Source organism: Oryctolagus cuniculus, chromosome 9 (genome assembly GCF_964237555.1).
Source record: "Oryctolagus cuniculus chromosome 9, mOryCun1.1, whole genome shotgun sequence".
NCBI lineage: Eukaryota > Metazoa > Chordata > Mammalia > Lagomorpha > Leporidae > Oryctolagus > Oryctolagus cuniculus.
In genome coordinates this window covers 122,340,055-122,368,007 of record NC_091440.1, presented here as the reverse complement: position 1 = coordinate 122,368,007, position 27,953 = coordinate 122,340,055, and the positions used below count along the sequence as shown (strand labels likewise).

The 27,953-nt window shown below is 43.1% G+C and overlaps 2 protein-coding genes across 2 annotated transcripts in view; one reads left to right on the top strand and one right to left on the bottom strand.

The window, feature by feature from the left end:
* DNAI7 (dynein axonemal intermediate chain 7) overlaps positions 1-3,731 on the top strand; it is a 138,581-nt gene extending 134,850 nt beyond the window's left edge. The window contains exon 19 of the transcript XR_011379032.1: positions 1,128-3,731. The gene's annotated coding sequence lies outside the window, so the exon portion shown is untranslated. The remainder of the gene's footprint in view (positions 1-1,127) is intronic.
* The window catches only part of IRAG2 (inositol 1,4,5-triphosphate receptor associated 2), a 59,463-nt gene extending 46,771 nt beyond the window's left edge, over positions 1-12,692 (bottom strand). Inside the window, 5 exon segments of the mRNA XM_070049517.1 lie at positions 1,457-1,553; positions 2,269-2,349; positions 3,626-3,690; positions 11,976-12,138; positions 12,571-12,692. The gene's annotated coding sequence lies outside the window, so the exon portion shown is untranslated.
* Between the last annotated feature and the right edge of the window lie 15,261 nt (positions 12,693-27,953).

The following is a 27,953-nucleotide window of genomic DNA, read 5'->3' as shown; positions in this document are numbered from 1 at the left end:
GCTGCAAAACCATCTTGTGGTGTGGGCCGTGGAGAAGAGGAAGCAGCAGAGTTTAAAGGAAAAACACATAGGTTTTGGAGCCCATCCCAATTTTTTGGTTCAAATGCTGGCTCTGTTACATACCGGTTGTGTGTTCTCAGGACACCCACGCCACTCGGAGCCTCAGTGTCCTTCTTCATAAGGCAGTATGTGATCTGAGGCAAACCATTAACTCAAGTTTCCTGTTTGCTCACCTTTAGCATGGATATTGGTGAGCGGTTTGGTGTAGCAGTTAAGATGTCACTGGCAGTGCCCGTGTCCTATGTGTGTGCCTGGGTTTGAGTCCTGGCTCTGCTCACAGTGCCAGCTTCCTTCCCTTGTGCATCGTGGGAGGCAGCAGGTGATGGCTCAAGTACTTGGGTCCCTGCCACTTATGTGGGAGATACGGATTCAGTTCCAGCCTCCTGGCTGCACCTGGCCCAGTCCAGTCTGTTGCAAGCCTTTGGGTAGTCAACCAACAGATGGGAGATCTCTCTTTCAAGTAAATAAAGTAAATGAAATGGGAATATATTAGCATCTACCTCGTGTGCTAAGGATTAAATGAGTTAAAACTTATGTTCAAGGCATGGAACTGCACCTGGTATGCAACAAGTACTCTTCAATGTTGTCACTGTTGATTATCACTGAGATATAGCGAATAAAATAATCTCCATAAAGCACTGATTTACTGTCTGACACAAATGGACAAGCCATTAGTGGTGGTGGTTGTTACTTCCCTAAACAATGCACAAACCACATCACTGCATTTCTTCTGTCATTTTAGAAGCAGTTTTGCACTTTTGTTTTCAGCTGCATCCAGGCTGTACCGAGAGCTATCACTACCAGGGAGCGTGTCCCAAGGTGCAACTCTCTCTCCCATGCTGGCACTGAGTAACATTGCACAGTTTGACCCACCATCTGCTTTGCCTTCTCCAAACTTCCTTTGTAGCATATCAAAACCCAAATTCTCATCTCATAAATGACTCCTCCAGCTTTGAGTATTCATCAAACACTTGAGGCTTTTGCATTCTAATTTTTTTTTCTTGTTCTGTTTCCTTTGCTCACGTCACTCACACTGGAATACTTTTTCATGCTTTTTTCTTTTCCAGATCCAACCCATCTTTCAAGAGCTGATTCAACTCTCCCCTGTTCTATGGAGTTCTATGAAGAGCTGGCTCCCCACTCACCTATGAGCCATTTTAGGACTTAATTTTGTAATACATGATGTGGTACCTTGCGCAAAACAGGTGCTTAAATATATATATATAATATATACACACACACACACACACACGCACATATGTCTGTATATATATATGTATTTTTTGACTGAATTCCAAGTACAACAATTATGCAAATATAACTAATTATTTTCCCTTTCAAAAAGAACCCACCCCCACGTGTGTCTCAGCAGGTGCAGAAGGGCATTCAGGCTCACCCAGAAGAGGTGTACCCCAGCAGGTGTATTTCAAGGTCAGGGCTATCAGATGTGTTCTTCCTTCTTGATCATTAAGTAGTTTGTGGCAACAGTGCTTCTAAACAGAAAACCAAGTATTATTAGTTGTCCATAGCAGCATTACATAACGTAGTTCATAATCTACTCTCGTCATCTTCAAAGGCACAAAGAATATATTGGAGTCAAATGACCCTGTGAGAGAGGTTACAGAGAAAATAAATGATATCTTGTAAAAAGAAACTTTCATGCCTTTATCAAAAAGTATGTTGTATGAGTCATTAGCATTCTTATTTTGAAAAATTACAGTTCAGTAATCTAACAGACTGCTAACATCATCAATTCCAAATAATGGACACTTTGATATAAACTAAGGCTTTGAAGAAAGATTAACGGGCGAGGGACAAGTTTATTGATGTAATTATTTGTGATACAGTCAAGAACAGCTTATAAATATTGCTGCTCTTAGAACCAACCAGGGTTTTGTGGTGGGAGCAGGTGTATACGGATGATGAAATAAACAGGTGTCCATCGCTTCAGCTGATCATCTCTCAAAGCAGAGCAGTGTGGTTTAGCGTTCCAATGCTATCAGCATGAGAGATCGTCAAAAAGCTTATGGAAATGTCTATTACGAAAAGACTACGTGTGGATTTGGAAATTTCTAGCACATAAGTCACCATCTGCTAATTCCATCTTCCCTCACACGTTCTGCAGTGTCATCGTACGTGCCGGTCTTAGTTATATCTTGGCATGGACGTTCATTCACATGGAAAGAATTTCAGAAAACTCACACTTACCAATTGTTCTTCAAGAGGTTGTTGACTTCTATCTGTGCAGGACAGGGAATGACAACAAGTAAATTCCTCATCTAAAAGGCTCTGTCACGAGAAAAATGGCAGAGAATTGCCGAAACTAAATGACCAAAGAATCAAAACACAGAACATGACACTTGAGGGAAAGGAGGCTACCTAAAGTGGGTAAAACAGATCCTTTCTTGTCTTCTGCTCTGTGCTCAGCATTGCAAAACCGTTCGTTACAACTCTTCAAAAAGTTGGTGGAAAATGTGTTTCATGAGCAAACTAGATTTCAACTTATTTTGTACCAAAATAAACTTACCTCTTAATTTCACTTTTCCAAGAACTTTTGAAAGTACCCCCCTATTTTCGCCTTTACTCAATCTGAAAATGAAATTCAAAGAGCAGGAACAAGAAACTACAGAGCATTGTTGCTGTCCTCTTCAGACAGAGGCCAAAGGAGCTTGTTGGAGGCATAGCTCAGGGGGGCCACAGTGGAGGCTGTGAAATGTATATAATTGTAAAATTACGGCCTCAATCCAAGAGACAGACAATATTCTTCAGAGGAAAGTTTATGGGTGTTCTTGAAATGATTTAATGGTCTTCAGATATGCGATTTTCTCCAACTCGGTTTATTGAGGGAGATTTTTAGGCACTCTGCCTAGTTTCATCTTTCACATGAATAATGGTGTTTTTTTTTTTTTTTTTTTCTGCTTAAACAGAAGTGTCCGCACCATAGCCTGGAAACACATACATGCAAATATCACTTTACTTTCTTTCCTTCTCCACCTCCCTCCTGCAATGCCAGTCTCCCCATCTCCTTATGTTCTCTGTTTATGAACAAAAAGGAGATTGACCAAGTACCAAATGGGGAAGAAACACGTTCAACTCTGCCATGGGTATCTTGAGACATCCAGGCAGGAAAGAAATTAAAGTTTAACTCAGGTAAGAGAGAGGAGGAGAAAAAAAAGGGACAATAACCATGAAAACCTATGCAAGAGTACTTGACATTGGTTTCAACACTTGATTATACAATGAAGGATGGATGCATTCTTACAATCAGCAAAGAGGCACCTAAGACTAAAAACCTGGATCTTCATGAATAGATAAGGTGGCCAGGCAAAGTCAATTCTCAAACAGCTCCCCTTTGCAAGATGTTGTTAAAGGAGCCACCCACTCTAGGCAGTTCTTCCTCTTTTGTTTTGCTGAATGTCTAACAGAACCAATCTGCAAAAGCATTTTCACTGGTTACTTAGGGGAATGACTCAAATCATGAAATACTGTAAAGTAGCTTCCAAGTCTTGTTCATGTTGGACATCTTGCCCACAGTCACTACCCACGTATCACAGAGAGCTTTTACCTGCAACAACAAGCCATGGATTCGCTGCCCTTCAGCCAACCACTTTCGAAGTGACTCAGTTGTTGCTACAAAGAGAGTTTACAACCAACTCAATAGGATCATTTTTACCCGCATCCCTTAATTTATTTCATTCCTTGAAAAAAATTTTCATGGCTTTACATTTGGGGTCCAGAGCAGAGTTTGGCCTAGCGATTCAGACACGGGTTAAGATACCCACATGCTGTGGCAGAATCCCTAGGTTCAAGTTAAAATGGAAAACCCACAAATTTCTGAACAGCTAGGCCATTATTCACCTTGGGTATTTAAAATTAACCATGATAGATCCAAGTGGCAGGATCATTCAATCTTTTTTTTTTTAACTTTTATTTAATGAATATGAATTTCCAAAGTACGACTTATGGATTACAATGGCTTCCCCCCATACCGTCCCTCCCACCCACAACCCTCCCCTTTCCCACTCCCTCTCCCCTTCCATTCACATCAAGATTCATTTTCAATTATCTTAATATACAGAAGATCAGCTTAGTATACATTAAGTAAGGATTAGGATCATTCAATCTTAAATTAAGAATATACATTAAAGGTCAACCAGTCCAACCTCCCTGTAACATGGAAATGTCTTATAATAAGCCTATGCCCAAGCCCTAGAACTGGAGCCAGAGAAACCCACAAGAACAGAGCAGCTCATGAGAACAAGGAGGTCTAGCGGATTGAAACGACAGTGGTACATCAGGGAGCTGAGATGAAATTCACGCGACCACACTCAAATCAGAGTACCATTCTGTGAAATTAAAAATTTTCTTTCTACTGAGCTAAAATCTGCTTCCCAGTGACTTCCAAATTCTTATCTCTGAAATACTGGACATGGGGAAAGACGGCTCTGTAACTCTCCGATGTCTATATAACATTACTCGACAACACATACTCTGTGGAATACAGCCACTGACAAGCAAGCAAGCTCCAGTCTTTTCAAAGACCAAAATAGATCCTGCTATCTGTGCCCTTTTCTCACGTGGCAAATCTCACACTTGGGCTCCGACAGTGGGCTCTGAATTTAGACAGAATTCTCACAAGCTTGATTACTTTCTCAGCCCACAGAAGATTAAATGCAAAAATTAAACAAGAGTAGGGAGCTCTACTGGATGGAGGCTTATTAATAGCTATCACTTTTCTTCTTTTATCACTAACAGCCAGGAAAATGATTAACAGCACATACTCTGGTGTCCAAGAACACACAGAAATGTGGCGCTTCTCATTTTCAAGACCAACAGTTTTGTATCTCAATAGCCTGAAGAAAGTCTGAGCCATGAAAATAATGCTCTAACTTGTGAAAAGCAATAATCTAACTTTTAAAATGTCTTCAGTGAAAAACTGTGTAAGAGCTTCAATCATGCATGGAAACATTGTATTTTATAAGAACTTTTAATAAATGTAACATTTTTCAACTACACTTGACAAAGTACTCACTAGGTCTGGAGTGAGAAAAAATGTATTTTAAAACAGTGTTTCTGACCTTTTAAAGTAATTTAAAAATCTTTTTCTCCATAATTCTTAGAAGTCTTATAAAGACCCAGTTGTTCCAGCTTCTCTCTATTAGCTGTACAAATAAGCAAGGCCTGTGCTCCCTTTGACTTATAGCCAAAGAACAGCAACCAAAGTTTTCCGAAGCGGCCATACGTTGTTGAAGGTCCTATAACTCTGAAACACAGAACTCAGTACTGGCTTAGAATTCCCGAACGAAGCCCACGATTCAGAAGGAATGAGGCGTTTCCCTCACATAGCCTCCACTGCACATCTGCTCTCCCAACGGGCATTCTTAGGATTTACAAAGTCTAGCTCAACACATTCAAATTCAAAACCTTAGCTCAACAGATGTTTCGTGCAATGAGAGGCAACTATTTCCATATTTTCCATATGGCCAAACAAGCTGGCCTGGCCATGACCCCAGTTTGCATTCACCTTTGCATTCTCCTCTCTGTGTCTGGACTTGGACCTACAACATCTTGAGGACATTTAGGCTCCACAAGGAAGCAAATGAAACAATGGCCACAGTCTCCCCGACTGTTGCCATCTGTGATATAGAATGAACCAGGTATCTTTGATGTATCGCCTTTGAAGGAAGTTGTGATAAAACAACCTGCTACCTGACTGCCCACACTTCAGGCAAAGGCCCACCATTGATTGACAAATAAAAATCAGAACTGTAACATTTTTAGAGCTGTAACAGTAACTATCAATGATGGCTGACAATTTTGGAGTATTGACTTTTGTAACATAACACATGTGACCAGAGAAAACCTCATGTTCTATAAAGTTGTACATTAACAGCAGCAGACTAACAGTTCATTAAAAACCAGACTAATAGAAGCTATTCACAATACACAGGGAAATACCATGCAACGTGTTAATATTCAATAATAAAAGGACAACCAAGTTAATTTTAAAATAGGCAAAGATGCACAGTGGCCAACCACTATATGAAAATTGCTATCATTAGTCATCTGAAAAACACAAATTAAAATCACACTAAAATACTTAGAGTGGCTACAATGGAAATGATTGATGGAACTTTTTTTTTTTTTTAAGATTTTACTTATTTATTTGAGAGGTAGAGTTACAGACAGTGAGAGAGAAAGGCAGAGAGAAAGAGGTCTTCCATCTGCTGGTTCACTCCCCAAATGGCTGCAACAGCTTGAGCTGGGCAGATCCGAAGCCAGGAGCCAGGAGCTTCTTCCAGGTCTCTCACGTGGGTGCAAGGGTCCAAGTGCCTGGGCCATCTTCTACTGCTTTACCAGACCATAGCCGAGAGCTGGATCAGAAGAGGAGCAGCTGGGACTAGCACCGGTGCCCATATGGGATGCCGGCACCACAGGCAGAGGCTTAACCAGTGCCGGCCCCATGGAACAATCTTTAAGCGGAACTCTGAGAACACCCTTACACTGCTGGTAGGTGTGTGAAATGCTCTCAACTCTATGGAAAGCTGTTTGGCAGTTTCTTAAAAAGTTAAAACTAAAACTATGCTATGACCTAAAAATTTGGCTCCTATATATTTAGTTCAGATGAAATAAAAATGTAAGAAGGCATTTCAAAAATTTCAAGGAAAATGTAATTAAAAGGTAAGTTTATTTTGGTGCAAATAAATTTTGAAATCAATGCATAGTTTTTTCATTATACACATTTTTAATGAACTTTTTAAGATTTATTTTATTTGCATGTTAGAGTTACAGAGAGGGAGAGGCAGAGAGAGAGAGAGGTCTTCCATCTGCTGGTTCACTCCCCAGATGGCTGCAACAGCCTGAGCTGAGACAATCAAAGCCTGGAGCCAGGCACTCACCCGAGATTTCACACGTGGGTGCAGGGGTCTGAATACTTGGTCCATCTTCCGCTGCTTTTCCCAGGCCATTAGCAGGGAGCTGGATTGAAAGTGCAGCAGCCAGGACATGAACCAGAGCCCAAACAGGAAGCTGGCATTGCAGGCAGTGGCTTTACCCATTGTGCTGGCGCCGAACCTCTTAAGCACTCCTCATATGCATGGATTTCAAAATATTTTGCACCAAAATGAACTGATCTTTTAATTCCATTTTTCCATGAACTTTTTGAAGTTCCCTTGTATGTATACTAAAATATTCATAGTAACTTAATCCATTACAACCCACAGTTGCAAATACTTAAGGTATCTGATAGAAGATAATTAAACTGTGGAATATTCATACAAGAAAATACAATTCAACAATACAAAAAACCATTACTGATGAGAACAACATACATGAACCTCAAAGACACTGTGCTGAGCAGAAGCACAGACACAGAAAAGCACTTACTGGAACTCCAGAGCAGGCCAAAGTAACCTACCAAGCCAGAAGCTGCTCCTGTGCTGGTGGTGATGTGGGGAGAAGCTTGACTTGGAAGCTCAGACAAACTTCCTGGGGGTAATGAAAGTTCTGGGGTCAAACACCAGGCGGAGTAGCTGAAGCCACCACCCACAGTGCCAGCAGCCCATATGGGTTCTGGTTGGAGTCCCGGCTGCTCTGCTTCCGATCCAGCTCTCTGCTATGGCCTGGGAAAGCAGTAGAAGATGGCCCAAGTCCTTGGGCCCTTGCACCCTTGTGGGAGACCCGGAAGAAGCTCCTGGCTTCAGATTAGCTTAGCTCCAGCCGTTATGGCCATTTGAGGAGTTAATCAGCGAATGGAAGACCTCTCTCTCTTTCTCTCTCTCTCTCTCTCTGCCTCTGTGTCTCTGCCTTTCAAATAAATAAACCTTTAAAAAATAAAAAATTTTAAGTTCTATGCTTTGATGTATACTTATCTAATTAAGGAATGCATATAAACTGAACATTTTATGAGACATTAGCTATATAAGAATTAAAAAAAGACCAAAAATTACAAGAATAAAAATAACACAGGGTTTATGAGATAAATAGTGTTAAGAAGAAACCAATTAACAATACAAGCGTATTTCTTCTAAAGGTTCATGGTAAAATGGAGTTCAAAGTTTATAATTAAAGAATAAAATTAGATGTTGAAACAAACATGCTGAGAAACCAAATGTCATTTGTAATAATACAGACCATTCGAATGTTCAGTCTACGAAGAGAATCACTCTTATAGAATTGTCTCTATTAGCTCATGCCTTGATATGACTTTGTTCTCAATATTAGGCAGGAAACAGGCTTGGAGCATGTAAGAAAAGCTATGTTTATCTTGGTACATAAAATTAAGAATCTATGCAGCGTTTTCTCATACAACACATTTTCTGAAGAATCCCTTGTATATGTAACATGTAACCACAATACTAACAAACACAATTAGTAAATTCTTAGTTCCTAGGAAGAGAATGTGGGTCAGACAGGCTCTTAAAATGCCTCAGAGTGGGCTGCAAATGCACAGAAACAGAGTGGAAATGCCAGTGATACATTAAATGGCACAGTGGGACCAGTGCTGTGGCACAGCTGGTTACACCGTGGCCCGTAGCACCTGCATCCCCTAGGGGCGCTGGTTTGAATCCTGGCTGCTTCACTCTGACCCAGCTCCCTGCTCATGTACCTGGGAAAGCAGCAGCAGAAGGCCCAAGTGCTTGGGCCCCTGCACCCACATGGGAGACCTGGAGGAAGCTCCTGGCTCCTGGCTTCAGCCTGGCCCAGCACCAGCTGTTGCAGCCATTTGGGGAGTGAAGCACACATTTGGGGGGGAAGAACACACACTCTCTGTCTCTCACGCTCTAGCTCTGCCTTTCAAATAAATAATCTTTCTTAAAAAAATGGAACAGAGCTGGTGGGCTGTGTTGGTGAACACACGAGAGGGCCTGCCATTGCCACGTGACCCCAAGGGCTCTGCATGGCTGTGGGGGAGCTTCCCAGGCAAGGGCAAGGCCAGGTGCAAACACGTGTTGTTTATTTTCTCAAAACAAAGACTCCAGGGCTTTTTCTTCTCCTGCTGAAGCTGCTGACAGCTCCATTCCTACCAGTCCGAACCCCATTCCCAGGCAAGCCCTGTAGGAAACACTAGAACGTGCCTGTCACTGCAGTCCACCATTCCCCACTTACTGCTCCCAACTGAGCCGATTCGTCTGCAAGAAACAGGCTCCGGCAGAACCCGTTTCCCAGCCACGCTCCCGCACTGGTCACCCTTCTGCATTTGTTCTGATTTATAATTCACAACAAAGGCATTCGACGCAAGAGGAGACTGAGGCCAGTGGTAGGGTGATTTGCCCAACTTGGCCCAGTTTTTTTTTTTTTTTTTTCCAGCCTTGGCACAAGAACACAGGTTGGTTTGAGTTCGAATCCCCCACATTTAAACCCTCTTAAGTTCCAGACTATTTCATCTATACCTACATTTGTCATTTAGATAGGCGTGGGCCCCTATCCCTTCCCATCTGAGCGGATGATGTTTGGCTTTGGTTATCTCCTTGGCCCTCCCCCAGCTCCTTCAATCCCAAGCATCGCAATCCTCCCCCTCAAATCCTCCACGCTAAGATTAAGATGGAACAGAGTTTTGGGTGAAACAGTCTAAGCGAATGTCTTCTCCAGCTGTGAGGTTCATATGCTTATACTACCCAATAAGGAGCTACGACATAGAGGAACATCAAGATCTCATCAAGCAAATACTCATTCCCCAAAGGTAAATCCCTCACTATCTGTTCAGTGAGTGACTTAATGAAGGTTTCATGTCAAACAGGGATGAGAAATAGTGAACAACAAGTGATGGTTGATACTCCAACAGTGCCAGGGATAATAAGATACTTAGAAAATTTAAAAAAAAAATCAAGGAGCAGAAAAATAAAATACATATGTAAGCCATTCAAGAAATTTAAAAGTCCTAATGGCACATTTTCTGGAGGCAAGCATGCCTTGTCTCTCAGACCAGTCCTGGCACAAGCTGACGACCTGAACAATATTATTTACCCATCACTACGTCCAGGATGTCTAGCCCACAGTCACAAACAACTCCCTAGCTCCAGTGTGTGAACATGATGTGCATCGTCACTGGCCTGAACATTTGGACAAACCCACTGCAACCCCACACAATTTGCTGATGAGTCTTAGATGAATCAGAGAACAATCGTCCTAAACACTTCATGCATTTATTAAACGAGCCAGAGAGTTCCAGAAGAGCTAAATGCATTTAAATATTTTTGTTTTCTGACTCAGAATTCAAATGTCTGACTCAGAACTGAAACAGCACGGGGTAGTAGCGGTCGTGGTGGGATGTGTGTGGATGGTTTGTGTGCTAACTGTCCCACCTTACTGACGTTGGCACGATCTGTTATGGAAAACATCAGAAAACAGAGGCTACCAAGGTTTCCCTCATCCCCATCTTCACAAGCAGATGGTCTTGGGAGCAAAACTCTATTGTGTAAGGGATTTCACGACCCAGGTCAGAAAGGAAGTGTCACTCCACTTTATCCAGGCAGAAAAAAACAAATCACATTTAGTATTGGGCAGGTGTCTTGTCCTGCTTGTAATGTTTGAACAAGTATCCACTAAAGATGAACCGGAAGACAACAGCAAGCTCCTAACATCAAGAACACACACTTTAGGATGGGCTACAAAAGGGACTCCTCCAAGCACGCTCTAAAGCGGCCAGGGGGGAGGGGTAAGAAATACATCCTTAGTAGCTGGTAAGAGTACGGGGTATCAAACTGCTGAACCCAAAGGAGCCCAAGGGGTAGCCCTGTGTGCAGAGTGTCTAAGCCGACATGCCCTAAGCAGATTTAGAACGCCAGGTGCTCTTCTGTCAATGTGAACCGTTCTAATCGAGAGAACCTCCAATTTTTTCTGAGCAACACAACTCCATACAGACCACGTACTTTAAAGCATGCCTTACCCTGCCTGACAGAGTGAATCGAAACAAAATGATCCTCAGATTTCTTAAAACCTGGCGAATTCATACAGCTCCAGAAATAATAAAATGTTCAATACCCATTGCTATGTTAAAACCAGACGATCCCTTTAAATCTGACGTAGCTTTCTCAGATAATAGAAGCCAGGGTACAACCAAAACAAAGCAAACCCAAGTTTGAAAATGGTCATCCCTAGCTTCACCTAAGCTCGCGTGTAGTTGTTTATCACTCACATCAAATGACCTTCTACAGAAAGAACGTGGAGCCCCCTAGAAGAAGCCGGCTCAACAAAAGCAGTTCTCTGAAAAATGCTTTCACCAAGCTTTCCTTTCACCCTACTGTACTTCTAAACTGCAACAGAATTGTAAGAATCAGACATCTGTAATTTGACAACTGTCTTCTCATATAAATCCCTCTCTCCTTTAATATAATGCAGAAAAATGACAAATATTCCACTTTTTAAATGCAAAATATGTCTGTACTCATTTTAACATTTAAAACTCTTTTTATACATATTTGCTATTTTGATACATATTAAATTAATAGTTTTGTTCAACGCCTTAAAACTCTTACTTTAAAGAAAATAGATGATGTAGGGAGGGTTTTTTTTTTTTTTTAACCATATGAGGGATAAAAACTACTTAATAAAATCAAGATAAGACATGTAAACAATCTGGAAGTTCATTAATCCCGTGTGGACAAGACTTCTCTCCTTGGTTGTTTTTAGAGATATTGAGACGTTTTCTTTAATTTGAAAACAAGCAACAGTCATAGACACATCCTGCTCTTAACAATCAACCAGAAAGGAAGAGGAATGGAGCAATCCCATCCCAGTCCCTGGGCAGACCTCTCCTGACTCCCTCCAAGGCATTCCAGTGTCAGCAACTCGGCAACCATGCAGCAGCTGGGATCTAGAAAAACGGCTGGGATCTAGAAAACCGGCTGGGATCTAGAAAAATGCTCCACTTCAGGGGGCCTGAGCTGCAGTGTAAATGGATAATTGCTACTCACTTTTCAGTCCTCTCCTCTTCTGCTCAAGTATCTGGCAAGTGTTCGATCCCTCGGTATTTATAGCTGGGAGGTTCCGTTGTTCGGAAACTGCTTCCTCTAATTTATGCTGCAAAGATTCCGCCTTTTCCCCGGCAGCCTGGGCTGCCTCATCTCGAGCCTCCACCTGGACACACACAGTGAAAGCTGGATTTCAGCCGCGTGGCCAGGGACGAAAGCTACCGAGCGCTCGCTCTTAATAGGCACACAGAACTGAAAATGTGCTTTTCTTCTCAGGGAAGTGATAAGCTTCGACTCGACTTCTGCAATCCTGTGTTTGCATGGGCTGGGGGTGCCTGAGCTGCTTCTACAGCCACCAGAGTCCTGATACGTCAGGTCGCCTCTCTCTGCAGTTGCCTCTTTCATCAGCAGGCTGTTCCCACCCCCTCTCCGACAGCTCCCCTTCTACTTCCTCCGCTCACTGCTGGTCGCTAGGGACTGGGCTTCACAGTTCCTCTTTTGCTTTTTTTTTTTTTTGGGTTCCTCCATTTTTATCTCTTGACTTGAAGCACACCAAGGAGACTTCCCCCAGATCTAATGCAGTCAAGGAGCAACCTACCAGCTCCCCCGCGACCTCCCACCGTTGGCTAGCTTCTTGAAGCTTCTTCCTGATGACAGCTTCCTGCCCCACAGCATCATCTTGCGCTGGTTGCTGTCTGAAGATTAAAAAAAAAAAAAGTGCAAACCACAAGCTGTGAGTGACATTTCAACCAAGTGTCACTCTGGGAGATTCTGAGAAGCTCTAGCTTATGCACCTGCTGAGAGATCAGAGCAAAAAGTGAAAGTCTATACATACTTCCTAGGTGTAGAATTCTAAGCAAAGCCATCCTAGTGATCACTTAGCCAAAAAGACATTGTGTTTCCCACTTTACACTGGTGTGTTCACTTCTCCACTGGCCACATTCATACACCTTCGTGCTGGTTCCAGGCTTGGAGGATGGTTCTACAATGAGGTCAAGGTGACAGGTGTAATGTTTACACACCTGGGTAGATCTTACAGGGGAAAAAAAAAAAAAAAGGAAGAAAAAGGGGAGGAAGAAGGCTGAACTGCCACTTGTAGTGCCAATGGCCCAAACAGGAGAGCCAATTCTAGTCTCGCTGTTCCACTTCTGATCCAGCTTCGTGCTCATGCTCCGGGCAAGGCAAGTGACAATACAAGTACCTGGGTCCCTGTCTCCCCTGCAGGAGACCAGGAAAAAGTTCCAAACTCCTGGTTTTAGCCTGTCCCAGTCCTGGCAGTTGTGGCTGTCTGCAGAGTGAACCAGCAGATGAAAGCGCTTGTTCATTTTTGTTTTCTCTCTCTCTCTGTAGCTCTGCTTTTCAAGTAAATAATGTAAATCTTTGGAAAAGAAGAGAGGGAGAAAGAAAAGAAATACAAGCTTTGCCTCAAGACTGCAGCCTCTCTCCCTAAGCATGGTCATCAGGTATAACCATGTGCATCAGTACACGGAGGGCTGCCCCCAACGCAGATGACAGATGAACGCTGGCTACGAGTAATTCCACTACAGCCCTCCCCCTCCTGAAGCCCTTCCCTCTCCCTTCCTGCCCCACCTTTCATCTCTGAGTGTCAGTGCTACTCCTCATTTGGTTCTGAGACTTATCCTCCAAATATATAAAAATGCACCTGCTTTCTGTCACCTGATGAGGCTATTTAATCCGTCCCATATGTCAGCATACCAATAATCACCTGGAAACAATTTGACTTAAATAAGGATTGTAACTCAAAGGGATGATGCATTTCAGAAGTTTCCAAGCAGTGAGGAGGTACCATCAAGTTTAGGTTTTTTGCCTGCTTCTCAAATGCTTCCTAGCCAGTCAGAAACCGACGGTCCATGGGCATAAATCCCGCCCTCGTTAGGACAGGACCCACATCAGAGGCTTTCTATTGCAGCAAACAAGCAAACCAAACTCTAAACAAAACAAATTCTCCACACACACATACTTTTCACAATTCTTCAATAGCTTAGTTTGTTTTTTTTTTTTTTTTTACCTGTGGCATGATCATTTTAACAAAAATTCTACCCTCTTAACAAGTGTTTGCATGTACAACACCTTATGGTCACTTATAGCCATAATGTTGTGTAGTAGATCTCCAGAACATAATAACCTTTTTAAAAAGATTTATTTATTTGAAAGGCAAAACTACAGAGAGGCAGAGACAGAGAGAGAGAGAGGTCTTCCACCCACCGATTCACTCTCCGATGGCTGCTACAGCAAGAGCTACTCTGATCTGAAACCACAAGACAGAAGTTTCTTCTGGTTCTCCCACAGGGGCCCAAGCACTATGGCCATCTTCTACTGCTTTTTCAGGCCGTAGCAGAGAGCTGGATCAGAAGTGGAACAGCCAAGACCCGAACTGGTGCCCATATGGGATGCCGGCACCGCAGGTGGCAGCTTTACCTGCTGCGCTGCAGCGCTGGTCCCAAGAACACACTAATCTTACACAAACAAAACTCTAAGTCCACTGAACAGCGACTTCCCTGTATCCATTGGCAACCACCATTCCACTCTCGACTTCTAGTTTACATACCTCAGTAAGTGTAGCCGTGCAGTATTTGCCCTTCTGTGACCTATTTAAGAAGGTCTCCACATTTATCCATGTTGTCACACATAGCAGAATTTCCTTGTTTCCTGACGTTGCATAATATTCCACTGTATGCTTACACCATATTTGCTTTAGTCTTGTTCCGCTGCCAGTTTGTTTCTGCATCTTGGTTATTGAGGGTAATGCTGCCATGAACATGGAAATGCAAATACATCTTCGGGATCCTGGTTTTAATTCTTTTGGATAAATGTCTGTAAGTGGGATTGCTGGATCATACAAGAGTTCCATTTTTAATATTTTGAGGAATCTCTGTACTGTCTTCCAGAGCGCCTCCACCATATTGTATTCCCATCAAAAGCACGCAAGGTTTATAATTTCTCTACATTCTTGCCAACACAATTTGGCTTTTATAATAGCCATCCTGACAGATGGAGGACATTGAAGAATGATTAGCAATGTTGAGCATCGTTTCATATACTTGTTAGCCCACTTTTATCTCTTCTTTGGAAAAATGTCTATTCAAGCCCTTCCTCCACTTTAAAATGTGGGGTTGCTGCTGCTGCTGCTGCTATCGAGTTGTAAAAGTTTAACATATTTTGGATATTACCCTTTGTCAAGTATACAGTTTGGGGCCAGCGCCGCAGCTCAATAGGCTAATCCTCCACCTAGCGGCGCTGGCACACTGGGTTCTAGTCCCGGTTGCCCCTCTTCCAGGCCAGCTCTCTGCTGTGGCCAGGGAGTGCAGTGGAGGATGGCCCAGGTGCTTGGGTCCCGCACCCCATGGGAGACCAGGATAAGCACCTAGCTCCTGCCTTTGGATCAGAGCAGTGTGCCCGCCACAGCACGCCAGCCGCAGTGGCCATTGGAGGGTGAACCAATGGCAAAGGAAGACCTTTCTCTCTGTCTCTCTCTCTCACTGTCCACTCTGCCTGTTAAAAAAAAAAAGTATACAGTTTGAAAATATTCCCCTTCATTCTGCAGGTTGCATTTTCACATTGTTTTCTTTTGCGCGCAGGTTTGTTGACATCATCTCAAGCATCGACTTTTGCTTTTGTTGCCTGTGCTTTGCATGTCCTAAACAACATTGTCAACACCAGCATCAGAAAGCGCTCCTCCGGCCTACTCCCACCTCATGTTTTCTTCTAGAAGCTCTTTAGTTTCAGCTATCAACATTGTATTGCACTTTGAGTTGATTTTTGTATATGCTGTAAGACAAGGGTCCAATTTCATTCTTCGACCTGTGGACATCCAGTTTTCTCAGCACCATTTTTACAGAGACTAAACTTCCTCCACTGTGTAGGTCTGGCATCTTTGTCAACGATCAGTTGAGTGTATTTGCCCGAGTTTATTTTCAATCTTTCTATTCTGTTCCATTGGGCTCCATTCCTTTCTTTATGCCAATGCCATATTGATGGAATTACTGTAATATTGTGAAGAGTGTTGGAACCAGGAAGAATAATGTCTCATCTTTTATTTTTCAACATTGTTTTGATTATGCAGAATCCTTGGTGGTTCTATATGAATTTTAGACTTTTCTATTTTTTTATTTGTCACAAGGATTTTTGCTAGGGGTTATATTAAATCTATGGATCACTTTGGGTACTATGGACATTTGAACAATATTAAGTCTTCCAACCCATGAACAAAAAAGTCTTTCCATTCATTTATGTCCCCTTTCCTTTCTCTCCTCAATGTTGTATGGCTTTCAGGATATGAGCCTTCTATCTGTTCTGATCATAATATAAGAATATTTTCCTTTTTCTATTTTATAGAAATTAAACTCATCTAATATGTTGACATTGTATCCTACAACTTTCCTATATTTGTTTATAGTAACAGATTATGGGTTTTTTATGGCATCATTAGTGTTTTCCACATATAAGATTAAGTTATTGGCAAATAAATAATTTTACTTTCTCCTTTCCAGTTTGTATTTCCTTCTTTTTATTAAATACTCCGGCTAGGACTTCTACCATTATGTTGAATAGAAATGGCCAGAGTGAACATTTTTGCTTTACTCAGGATCTTAAAAAGCTTTAAGATTTTTCATAATTGAATAAGATGTTAGCTGTAGGATTTTTATACATGACTTTTATTATGTTGAGTTAGCTTCCTTCAACTACGGGTTTGAGTTTTTACGGGAAACACTCTTGAATTTTGTCAAATGCCTTTTCTGCATCCACAGAGATGGTCACGTGGTATCTTTCTTTCTGTTAATGTGCTGTATTACATTAATTGACTTGCTTATGTTGAACCATCTTTCGTCCTAGGAATGAATCCCACTCGCTCATGGTGTAAGAGCTTCTTAACATGCTGTTGAATGCATCTTGCTATATTTTCTTGAGGATTCCACATGTATAGTATATTCATCAGAGATACTGGCCTGGAGCTTTTCTCTTGTAGTGCTTTTACCTGATTTTGGTATTAGAGTAATGCTGGCCTCACAAATTTCTAAGTGCTCCCTCCTCTTCACATTTTAAACACTTTCAAAGGGACTTGACATTTAAGTTCTCTAAGTGTATAGAACAATCTTGTCCTGGACTTTTGTCGTGGTGGCAGGTGGGGTGGTGTTTGATTACTGACTAAATCTCAATAGTTATAAGTCTGTTCAGATTGTTTTTCCATGATTCAGTCTTTGTAGCATATTTGTTGCAAAGCATCTATTTCTTATAAATTATGCACATGGTTGTCACATAATTGTTCTTAGTCATCTTTTATTGTGATCTTTCTTATTTCCTTGTATTCAGTTACAGTATCTCTTTCATTTTTCATATGAAAGGCAGAGAGAGAGAGAGAAACACGGAAGGAGGGAGGAAAGGAGGGAGGGAGGGAGGGAGGGAGGAAGGGAGGGGAGGGGAGGGGAGGGGAGGGGAGGGGAGGGGAGGGGAGGGGAGGGGAGGCAGGGATTTCTGGTTCTCTCTCCAAAAGCCTGAGTTTGCCCAACCTGACGTCCAAGCCCAAAATGCAGGTCTCCCATTTGGATGGCAGGGATCCCACTATTTGAAACATCGCCTGCTGCCATGTCCCACAGTGTGCAGTAGCAAGAAGTCAAAAGAGGGGGCAGACACTATGGAAATCAGTCTGGAGATTCCTCAGAAACCTGAATATAACCCTACCATTCGGCCCAGCCATCCCACTCCTTGGAATTTACCCAAAGGAGTTTAAATTGATAAACAAAAAAGCGGTCTGCACCCTAATGTTTATTGCAGCACAATTCACAATAGCCAAGACCTGGAACCAACCTAAATGCCCATCAACGGTAGACTGGATAAAGAAATTATGGGATATGTATTCTTTAGAGTACTATACCGCAGTAAGAAACAACGAAATCCAGTCATTTGCAACAAAATGGAGGAATCTGGAACACATCATGCTGAGTGAAGTAAGCCAGTCCCAAAGGGACAAATACCATATGTTCTCCCTGATCGGTGACAACTGACTGAACACCAAAAAGGAAACCTCCTGAAGTGAAATGGACACTATGAGAAATGGTGACTTGATCAGCATAGCCCTGACTGCTAATGGACAACTTAATACATTATCCCTCATAGTATTTTTTTTTTGTCTGTTCTACTTAATATGACTGGTTTAATTCTGTAATTATCACACAGTTATTCTTAAGTGTTAAAAATTAACTGAAATGTGATCCCTGTTAAACATAAGAGTGGGAATAAGAGAGGGAAGAGATGTATAATTTGGGACATGCTCGGGCTGACTTGCCCCAATTGGTAGAGTTGGAAACATACCAGGGGATTCCAATTCAATCCCATCAAGGTGGCATGTGCCAATGCCATCTCACTAGTCCAAGTGATCAATTTCAGTTCACAATTGATCATAATGAAAGGACTAAGAGTCAAAGGGAGCACATAAACAAGTCTAGTATCTGCTAACACCAACCGATAGAATAAATAAAGGGGAGAGTGATCCAACATGGGAAGTGAGATACTCAGCAGACTCATAGAATGGCGGATGTCCTAAATAGCACTCTGGCCTCAGAATCAGCCCTAAAGGCACTCGGATCTGGCTGAAAAGCCCATGAGAGTATTTCAGGCATGGAAAGCCAAGACACTCTGGCAAAAAGATCTCTGTGAGTGAGATCCCAGTGGAAAGAACAGGTCTTCAAAGAGGGAGGTGCCTTTCTCTGAAGGGAGGAGAGAACCTCCACTTTGACTATGACCGTGTCTAAACAAGATAAGAGTCGGAGAACTCAAGGGGCTTCCATAGCCTTGGAAACTCATAACTGGTGCATAGGGAGATTACTGATGCCATAAACAGGAGTGTCAATTGGTAAAGTCAACAACAGGAGTCACTGTGCACTTACTCCTCATGTAGGATCTCTGTCCTTAACGTGCTGTACACTGAGGCTTAATGCTATAACGAGTACTCAAACAGCATATTTCACTTTGTGTTTCTATGGGGGTGCAAACGACTGAAATCTTTACTTAATGTACACTAAACTGATCTTCTGTAAAAAAAAAAAAAAAAAAAAAAAAAAGAAAGAAAGAAATTATCAATTCCCAACTTGACTCTCACTGGGATTAAACATGACAATAGGTCTGATCTGATTTCATCATCATTTAAAAAAAAATCATCTATTATTTTTCACTTTATGTTTCTGTGTGGGAGCAAACTGTTGAAATACTTACTTAAGGTATACTAAGCTGATCTTCTGTATATTAAGATAATCGAAAATGAATCTTGATGTGAATGGAAGGGGAGAGGGAGTGGGAAAGGGGAGGGTTGTGGGTGGGAGGGACGGTATGGGGGGGGAAGCCATTGTAACCCATGAGTCGTACTTTGGAAATTTATATTCATTAAATAAAAGATAAAAAAAAAAAATTGTTAAGTCAACAACAGGAGTCACTGTGTATTTACTTCTCATGTGGGATCTGTCCTTAATGTGTTGTCCAATGTGAAGTAATGCTATAACTAGTACTGAAACAGTATTTTTACACTTTGTGTTTCTGTGTGGGCGCAAACTGACAAAATCTTTACTTAGTATATACTGAATCGATCTTCTGTATATAAAGATAATTGAAAATGAATCTTGATGTGAATGGAATGGGAGAGGGAGCGGGAGATGGGAGGGGTGCGAGTGGGAGGGAAATTATGGTGGGGGGGAGCCAATGTAATCCATAAACTGTACTTTGGAAATTTATATTTACTAAATAAAAAAAAATTTCTCCTTAAAAAAAAAAAAAAAAAAGAGGGGGCAGAACCGGACTCAAACCCAGGCACTCCCACATAGGATACAGATGTTCCAAGGAACATCTTAATCACCATACCAAATGCCTGCCTCCTCTTCTTTCATTCATGATTTGATTTCAGTCTTCTCTTTCGGTCTTAGTCTAAACGTTTGGTTTAAGAAAAAAAAAAAAAACACGCATTTTGTTGCCTTTTCTATTATTTAGTTCTTATCTAATCTGTTATTTCATTCCTTCTGCTAACTTGGGGCTTAAGTTCTTTTCTATTTCCTGTTGCTTGGTATATTTGTTCTTTCTATGATGCATTTATCACTATCCGCTTCTCTCTTGGCACTTACTTTTGCTATTTCCCATAGATTGTAGCATGCAGTTTTGTTCTCGTTTGTCTCCACCCAGAGATACTTCCAATCTCCCATTTTGATTTCTTTGATTCACTGGTTGTTTAGCAGTGTGTTGTTTAATTTCCAAGTATTTGTTAATATTCTACTCTTCCTTGAAGTTTCATGCATGATGGCAAGAAAAAAGCTACTCAAAATGATTTCAAACTTCTTAGACTTGTTAACACTGGGTTCGTACCCTGATGTGTGATCTACCCTGGAGAATGTTCCACGTCTATGACAAGTGGGGTATAATGATCAGCATGTATCTGTGAGGTCCATCTGGTCTGTAGCATTGTGCAAGTATGCTATTTCCTTATTGACTTTTCTATCTGTTCTATCCATTAAGGAAAATGGAGAACTGAAGTCTCCTATTAAAATATTGTCAGGTATTTCTTCTTTCAATTCTGCCAGTGTTTGCTGTATTTGTGAAGGTACTCTGGTGGTAGGTATATCCAAATCTGTCATTATTATCTCTTTCTGGTGAAATGAACTTTTTATAGAATGTCTTATGTTTTGTGACATTTTTTTACTTGAAGTCCATTTTTGACTTGTCTGATGTAAGTATAGTTAGCTTTGCTGTCTTTTGGTTGCTATTTTCATTGAATATCTTTTTCCATCCCTTCAGTGTCACCCTACATGTCCTTGAATCTAAAGAACATCTCTTGTATACAGTATGTATTTTGATTGCTTTCCTAAATACTTTTGGCCACTCCATGTCTCTTCATAGTGAATCCAGCAACATTTAAAGCAATTGTTGATACAAAAGAACTCCTGTTGCCACTTTGATTCTCTCACCTTTCTTTTCCTCTTGTTGTATTTTTTTATTTTTATTTTTTGTATAGCAATGCTTTCCTTCCTTCTCTTGTGTTGTATGTCTCTTTTACAGGTATTCTCTTTGTGTTACCATGCAGCTTAATATAGACTATCTTATGGTTATTACAGTTCACTTTAAGCTAGTAACAACTTAATTGCAATCACAACATGAACTCTGTACTTACACCTCCTTCACACATTTCATGTTACTGATGTCACGACTACATGTTACGTTGTTATGTTAAATGTTCATAATATACTTAGAGCCACTTACAGTACTTTGTCTTGTAACTTATATACTAAAGTTATGATTTATCTACCTCCACTACATTATCCCAATGTTCTGTGTTTGCCTATCTAGTTACCTTTGTCAGCCCATCTTCCACCATCACGTGCTTTTGTCTTGCTCAGCAGTTTCAATCCCACTGGAAGAACCCCCTTGCACATCTCTCGTAAGGCCCATCCAGTGATGAGGAAGTCCCTCGGCTCGAGTCTTCTTGCCAAGTCTGTATCCTCTCCATTTCTGGATTCATCACCGCACTCCACTCAGGCCTGCCAAGTTTCTGCTGAGAACTTGCTGGGACTCTTAGAGGCAGCCCTTCTGATGTGACCAATCTTTTACCTTGTTGCGTTCACAATTTTACCTTTGACCTCTAAAAATGTCATAATATGTTACAGTGTATTTTTCTTTGGATCTAGCTGTCCAATTCTTTCCCCAGATTTGGGGAATATGGAATTATTATTTCTTTGAGTAACCTTTCTGCCCTTTTATCTCATTTCCTTCAGGATTCTGAAAATGCATATATTATTATAATTAAGAACCTTAAGCTGTGGTCAGTCTTCCAGTCCTTTTTTTATTCTTTTTGCTTCTCTGAAGAAGGTTGCTATTATCTTTTTTTAAAGTTCACGGATCTTTTCTTCAGCTGGATCTAACCCCTCTTGTGAAATTTTACTTCAGTTATCCTTTACCTTGAGAGTTTCTGTTTCATACTTTTTAATATTTTCTTCTTGTTAAGAGTTTCACTTTGGGGGGCGGGGGCAGCCCGGTAGTGTAGCAGGTAAAGCCGCAGCTTGCAGCTTTGGCATCCCATATGGGCACTGGTTCAAGTCCCAGCTGCTCCACTTCTGACCCAGCTCCCTACTAATGTGACTGGGAAAGCACTGGATGAAGGCCCAAGTCCCTGGGTCACTGCACCCATCCAGGAGACCTGGAAGAAGCTCCAGGCTCCTGGCTTCAGATTGGCCCAGTTCCAACCATTGCAGCCATTTGGGGAGTCAACAAAAGGATGGAAGATATCTCTCTCTCTGCCTCTGTAACTCTGCCTTCCTAATAAATAAATCTTTAAACATAAAAAAATGTTTGACTTTGGATCTGGTGCTGTGGCACAAAGGGTTAAGATGCATGGCCCGCATCCCATATGGGTGCTGGTTCGAATCCTGGCATCGCTGCATCCAATGCAACTCCCTGCTAACATGCCTGGGAAAGCAGAGGAAGATGGTTCAAGTGCTTGGGCCCCTGCACCCATGTGGGAGATCCCGAAGAAGCTCCTGTCTCTGGGCTTGGCTTGGTCCAGCCCTGGCTGTTGCAGTCATTTGGGGAGTGAACCACAAAATGGAGGATTTCTCTGCCTCTCCTCTAACTTTCAAATAAGTAAATAAATCTATAAATCTTAAAAAAAAAAAAAATCTGCCTCCGTTCATGCTCCTGAACTGAACACCTGAATTGGATTCTAGGTCAGATAAACCATTTCTCTCTCTTTCATTAGGATTATGGAGATTTATTTCATTCTTTTATTTGTGGCTCAGTGGGTTAAGCTGCCACCTGTAATGCCGGCTTCTCACATAAGCACCAGTTCAAGTCCCAGCTGCTCCACTTCTGATCCAACTCCCTGCCACGTGCCTAGGAAAACAAGGCAAGGTGGCCCAAGTACTTGAGCTCCTGGCTTCAGCATGGCCCAGCTCTGGCCACTGTATCCATTTGGGGAGTGCACCAGCAGATGGAAGATCAATCTCTCTCTCTCCCTCTTGTTCTATCTGCAACTCTGGTTACAAATAAACAAAATAAACCTTCAAAATGAAATATGAAATAAAATCCTAACTCAAACATGGGCTGTGAGGCCAAGTGTGACCTCACCTGCCTGTATCTGTGACCCTGGCTCCTCCCAAAGCCCAGCTCCTATCTGACCTGAGCAATGCCTGCTTCTTAGTGCTGCTCAAACAGCAAACTCACTGCAGCAGGCGGGCCTATGCACCTGCCATATCGCCTGTGTAGAGTATACCCCTGAAGCTATGCACTCAATATGGTTTGTCCTCACCAAAGCTAGGGCTGAGGCTTGGTGGGAGGCACGAGAGGCACTTAAGTCATGAGGGATCTGCCCTCGTGAATGGATTTTAATGCAGTTCCCATGAGGCTCGGTTGTTTCTCATGAGAAAGGGTTTTTGTGTTTTGTACCCTATATTGCTTTTTTATTTTTTAGCATTTATTTATTTGAAAGGCAGAGCTACAGAAAGAAAGGGAGAGACAAAGGCAGAGAGATAGAGAGAAAGAAGAGAGAGAAAGAGGTCTTGCATCCTTTGATTCACTCCCCAAATAGCCACAATACCCAGTGCTGGGCCAGGCCTCAATCAGAAGCCAGGAACTTCATCCAGGTCTCAATAGAGGTGACAGGGCTCCAGGTACTTGGGCTATCTGCTACCTTCCCAGGGACATTAGCAGGAAGCTGGATTGGAAGTGGAGCAGCTGGGACTCAAACTGGTGCTTATCTGTGCTGACAGCACGGCAGTAGGTGGTTTAACACATAACACCGCCGGCGCCGTGGCTCAATAGGCTAATCCTCCACCTTGCGGCGCCGGCACACCGGGTTCTAGTCCCGGTTGGGGCGCCGGATTCTGTCCCGGTTGCCCCTCTTCCAGGCCAGCTCTCTGCTATGGCCAGGGAGTGCAGTGGAGGATGGCCCAGGTGCTTGGGCCCTGCACCCCATGGGAGACCAGGAAAAGCACCTGGCTCCTGGCTCCTGCCAGGATCAGCGCGGTGCGCCGGCTGCAGCGGCGGCCATTGGAGGGTGAACCAACGGCAAAAGGAAGACCTTTCTCTCTCTGTCTCTCTCTCTCACTGTCCACTCTGCCTGTCAAAAAAAAAAAAAAAAAAAAAAAAAAAAAAAAAAAAACACATAACACCACAACCTTGGCCCCTCCCTCCTGTCTTCCACATGCACCTGCTTACCCATCTACTTTCCACCTGGAATTGAAAGCAACACGCAGCCCTCACCAGAGACTGAGCCTATGCTGATACCCTGCTCTTAGACTACCAAAACAAATCTCTGCATACATTACCCAGTGCCAGGGATTCTGCCAGGCCAACAGCACACAGACAAACATGCCCCATCATCACAGAGCTCACCCTCACGTCGCTCAGCTCTCCACTCGATTCATCACCCTTCAGACCCTACATCCCTGGCCACTCCTTCTCGATCAGACCTTCATGTCCCCTATCTTCTTATCCTTGTGTTTTCTCCTTATCACGTATTATTCCACAGCATTACATTCAATAATTCTGTATAATCTGCTCATTACCTGTGTCTCTTATTAATGTTTAATCCATTATCTCTTTCCTACGATCCCCTAGCACCTGAGCAGCTGGGGGAGGGTGGGAGGAAACCTCAAACAACAGGCACTCAGATGGACAAACCACGGCTCCCTTTCCTCGCCACTTCCTCTTAGAGTAGGTTGTACTTTCACTGCCTGTCCGTCACCCACTTGATTCTTCTCATTTGTCTTGCAGCTCACCGGAAGCACCCTCAACCCCAACAAATGCCCTGCATATCACCCCACATGAACATTTCCTACTTCATTGAAACATGGAACTCTCCCCACCCCCACACAAGACTCTACTCATGTCTTCACTCGTCGTTAAAATCCGGGGTCTGTTTTAAATTGTGTCCGGCAGTCAGAGCTCCATCCATCGTGAAGTTGGTCAGGAGCGCTTTGCCCAGTGGGAGGTCCCCAGAGTGTACTCAATGAATGTTGCACCAGAGCTTTCAACAAGTCAATGGTAGGGCAGTAACAGATGAAAGTGCACTGGCTGCCGGCGCCCCGGCTCACTAGGCTAATCCTCCACCTTGCGGCGCCAGCACACCGGGTTCTAGTCCCAGTCAGGGCGCCGGATTCTGTCCCGGTTGCCCCTCTTCCAGGCCAGCTCTCTGCTGTGGCCCGGGAAGGCAGTGGAGGATGGCCCAAGTCCTTGGGCCCTGCACCCCATGGGAGACCAGGGTAAGTACCTGGCTCCTGCCATCAGATCAGCGTGGTGCACCGGCCACAGCGCACCGGCCGCGGCGGCCATTGGAGGGTGAACCAATGGCAAAGGAAGACCTTTCTCTCTGTCTCTCTCTCTCTCACTGTTCACTCTGTCAAAAAAAAAAAAAAAAAAAAAAGTGCACTGGCTTCAAAGTCACACACATCTAGGTCTGAAGCCAGCTGTCTCTTACTCCCAGCTGGGTGACCTCGGGCAAGTGATTGAACCTCTCTGCAGATACATACAGACCAAATGCTCCGTACTGCATCTGCCACAGTACCCCCTGCACGGATGACACCCGTTACTACTGAACTGCGCTATTTGTGTGTCTAGTAGGATAATACAGAGATTCACTCCGAAGTGGCGATAGTACAGGCCTCTCTCCAAGGAGATCTTCGTTGCTAAAAAGAACTTCAATACTCCCTTGGGAGGAGAGGGTATCTGTGGCAGGAAGCGGCATATCCAGTTAACCCACACCTTTCACCGCTATGGGGAAGTTTGGTCTCCCTGCTTCTTAGGGAAAGCAGAAGTTCATTTTCTTCAGGGTTCCTCCTGCTATTGACCTTGCTTCTGGTCTCCGGTTTGCTTCTATTTGAGGGAATTGAACAGTTTCTTCTGGCAATTGTCTTTAAGGTTATGCTAGTCTCTAACTACATAGTTTCAGTATTGTGTCCAGCTTGCTATATAACCATGCTCATGTGTTCATTCAAAAAGCATTTCGTAAGTGTTACGTATGGCATTGGTAGCTGTATCAATAGTGGCCAATGAAAGATATAATCATTATCCTTATTTAGTATGTGGTTTACAGTGCATGGAAATTTTAAGAATTTCCACATAATCAAAGAATTAGGGTTAGTTGAAGGATAAATGGTTGGTTATTGCACTTTCATTCGCCTCTATTTCCTATGACCTGATTTCACTGAAATTTAGTTGTGGAGAGTGATGCACTGTGTGCAGAGGTGCCACAAAGCCCAGTGGGCCAGGCAGCAACAGGTCTGGGCTCGAGTCCACATCTTCCATTAGAAACTCCTGGGCCCTCATCAGCTCACTCGGCTCCTTCCGCCTGGGTCCTCTGTAAAACTATTCCAACCATAGCATTCTGCCCAGGGCTCACGTCAAACCCACGTCCTCCTCATGTATAACGTGCCATCACCCCATCCTTAAGAATTCTAACGTTTCAATTCAGTGCAGCGTTAATTCAAAGGCCCCAAGTTTCATCTGAGACTCACAGCAAACTCTTATCTGTGAGCTTATATAAATCCAAGTTTCATACTTTCAAGGACACTTGGAAGGAATACGCTCAGCGTACCCAACCCTCCGCCTAAAAGGACTAACAGACAAGTAGAAAGGAACTATCAAACCAAAGTAACACAGACACCCAGCAGGGCAAGCACTACATTATAAGGCTCCAAGTCTGGCATCCTGCTTGCCCCGGGGTGGCCAGGCCCTCATGGGCTTAGCCAGCTCTATACCCAGAGCTTTGCCGGCTGCTGCCCGTGCTTCGGTTCTTGGAGGCTGGAGTCTCATCTCTGCAGCTAGGCATCGCTTTAGTGGGGGACTTCCCTCACGGGGGCCCTCTTGAAGCGCTCTGCCCCTGTGCCAGGTCTCCTCCTGGGCTGCCAGGTTGTCTAAGACTTCCTTTCAAAGCTACACGGAGGCCTCTGTGCCTCCATAGCTCTGCTGTTCTCTGCATACTCCTGCTCTCTGAACTTGCACGTCGATACCCACAGCTCTTCCTGGCAGGCACTGGGTGTCGCTGTGTTTTTGCTCTATTTTGTTCTGAACTTTCCTAGGGTCTCTAAATCCACTTCACTCACACAGCTTCCCTAGATAATGTCCCATTGCAGGCCCCATGAGGGTGCTCCCACCCTGTGGCCCAACTCTACCTGGCCCTGCAGGCTTTCCTTTGAAACCTAAACCTGGGTGGAGCTGCCGTGACCCCATCATTCTTGCATCCTGCACACCTGTAGAACCAGCATCACCTGGGCACTGCTGCCAGCACCAACCACAGCTGGGCCCACCTGCCTCACGTCTGCAGTCACGAAGCACTTTACTGACCAAACACAGGAGAGTAAATCCCACTGAGACAGTCTCGGGCGAGCCTATGCGAAGCCTCCCAAGTTCCATGAAACAATTCTGCCCTTCCAGGTGTCTGGACTGGGCTGGGAGGGCTCCCTCCAAGGTTGCGAAGAGCCTTCATAACGTTTTCCCCACTGTCATGCCAATTAGCACGTGGCTACCTGTTGGCCACGCTGATCTTTATATATATATATATATATATTATATATATAATAATATATATAAGATATATATAATATATAATATATATAAAGATATATATAAGATATATATCTTATATATATCTTTATATATATAATTTTATTTTATTTGACAAATAGAGTTAGACAATGAGAGAGAGAGACAGAGAGAAAGGTCTTCCTTCTGTTGGTTCACCTCCCAAATGGCTGCTACGGCCGGAGCTACGCCGATCCGAAGCCAGGAGCCAGGTGCTTCCTCCTAGTCCACCATCATGCTGATCTCTTTAACAAGTGGTTTCTCTACGGTAACTTCCTGTCCTGAACACACCATATTCTCCTTCATTCCTTCCCTGGCCAGCCTGCAAAATTCTCTGCTCCTAATTGTCACTGTAAAATGGACTAAAAGTGGCCAATACCTAGTCCTCCACCTGAACTCTCTACTGTTTCAAAA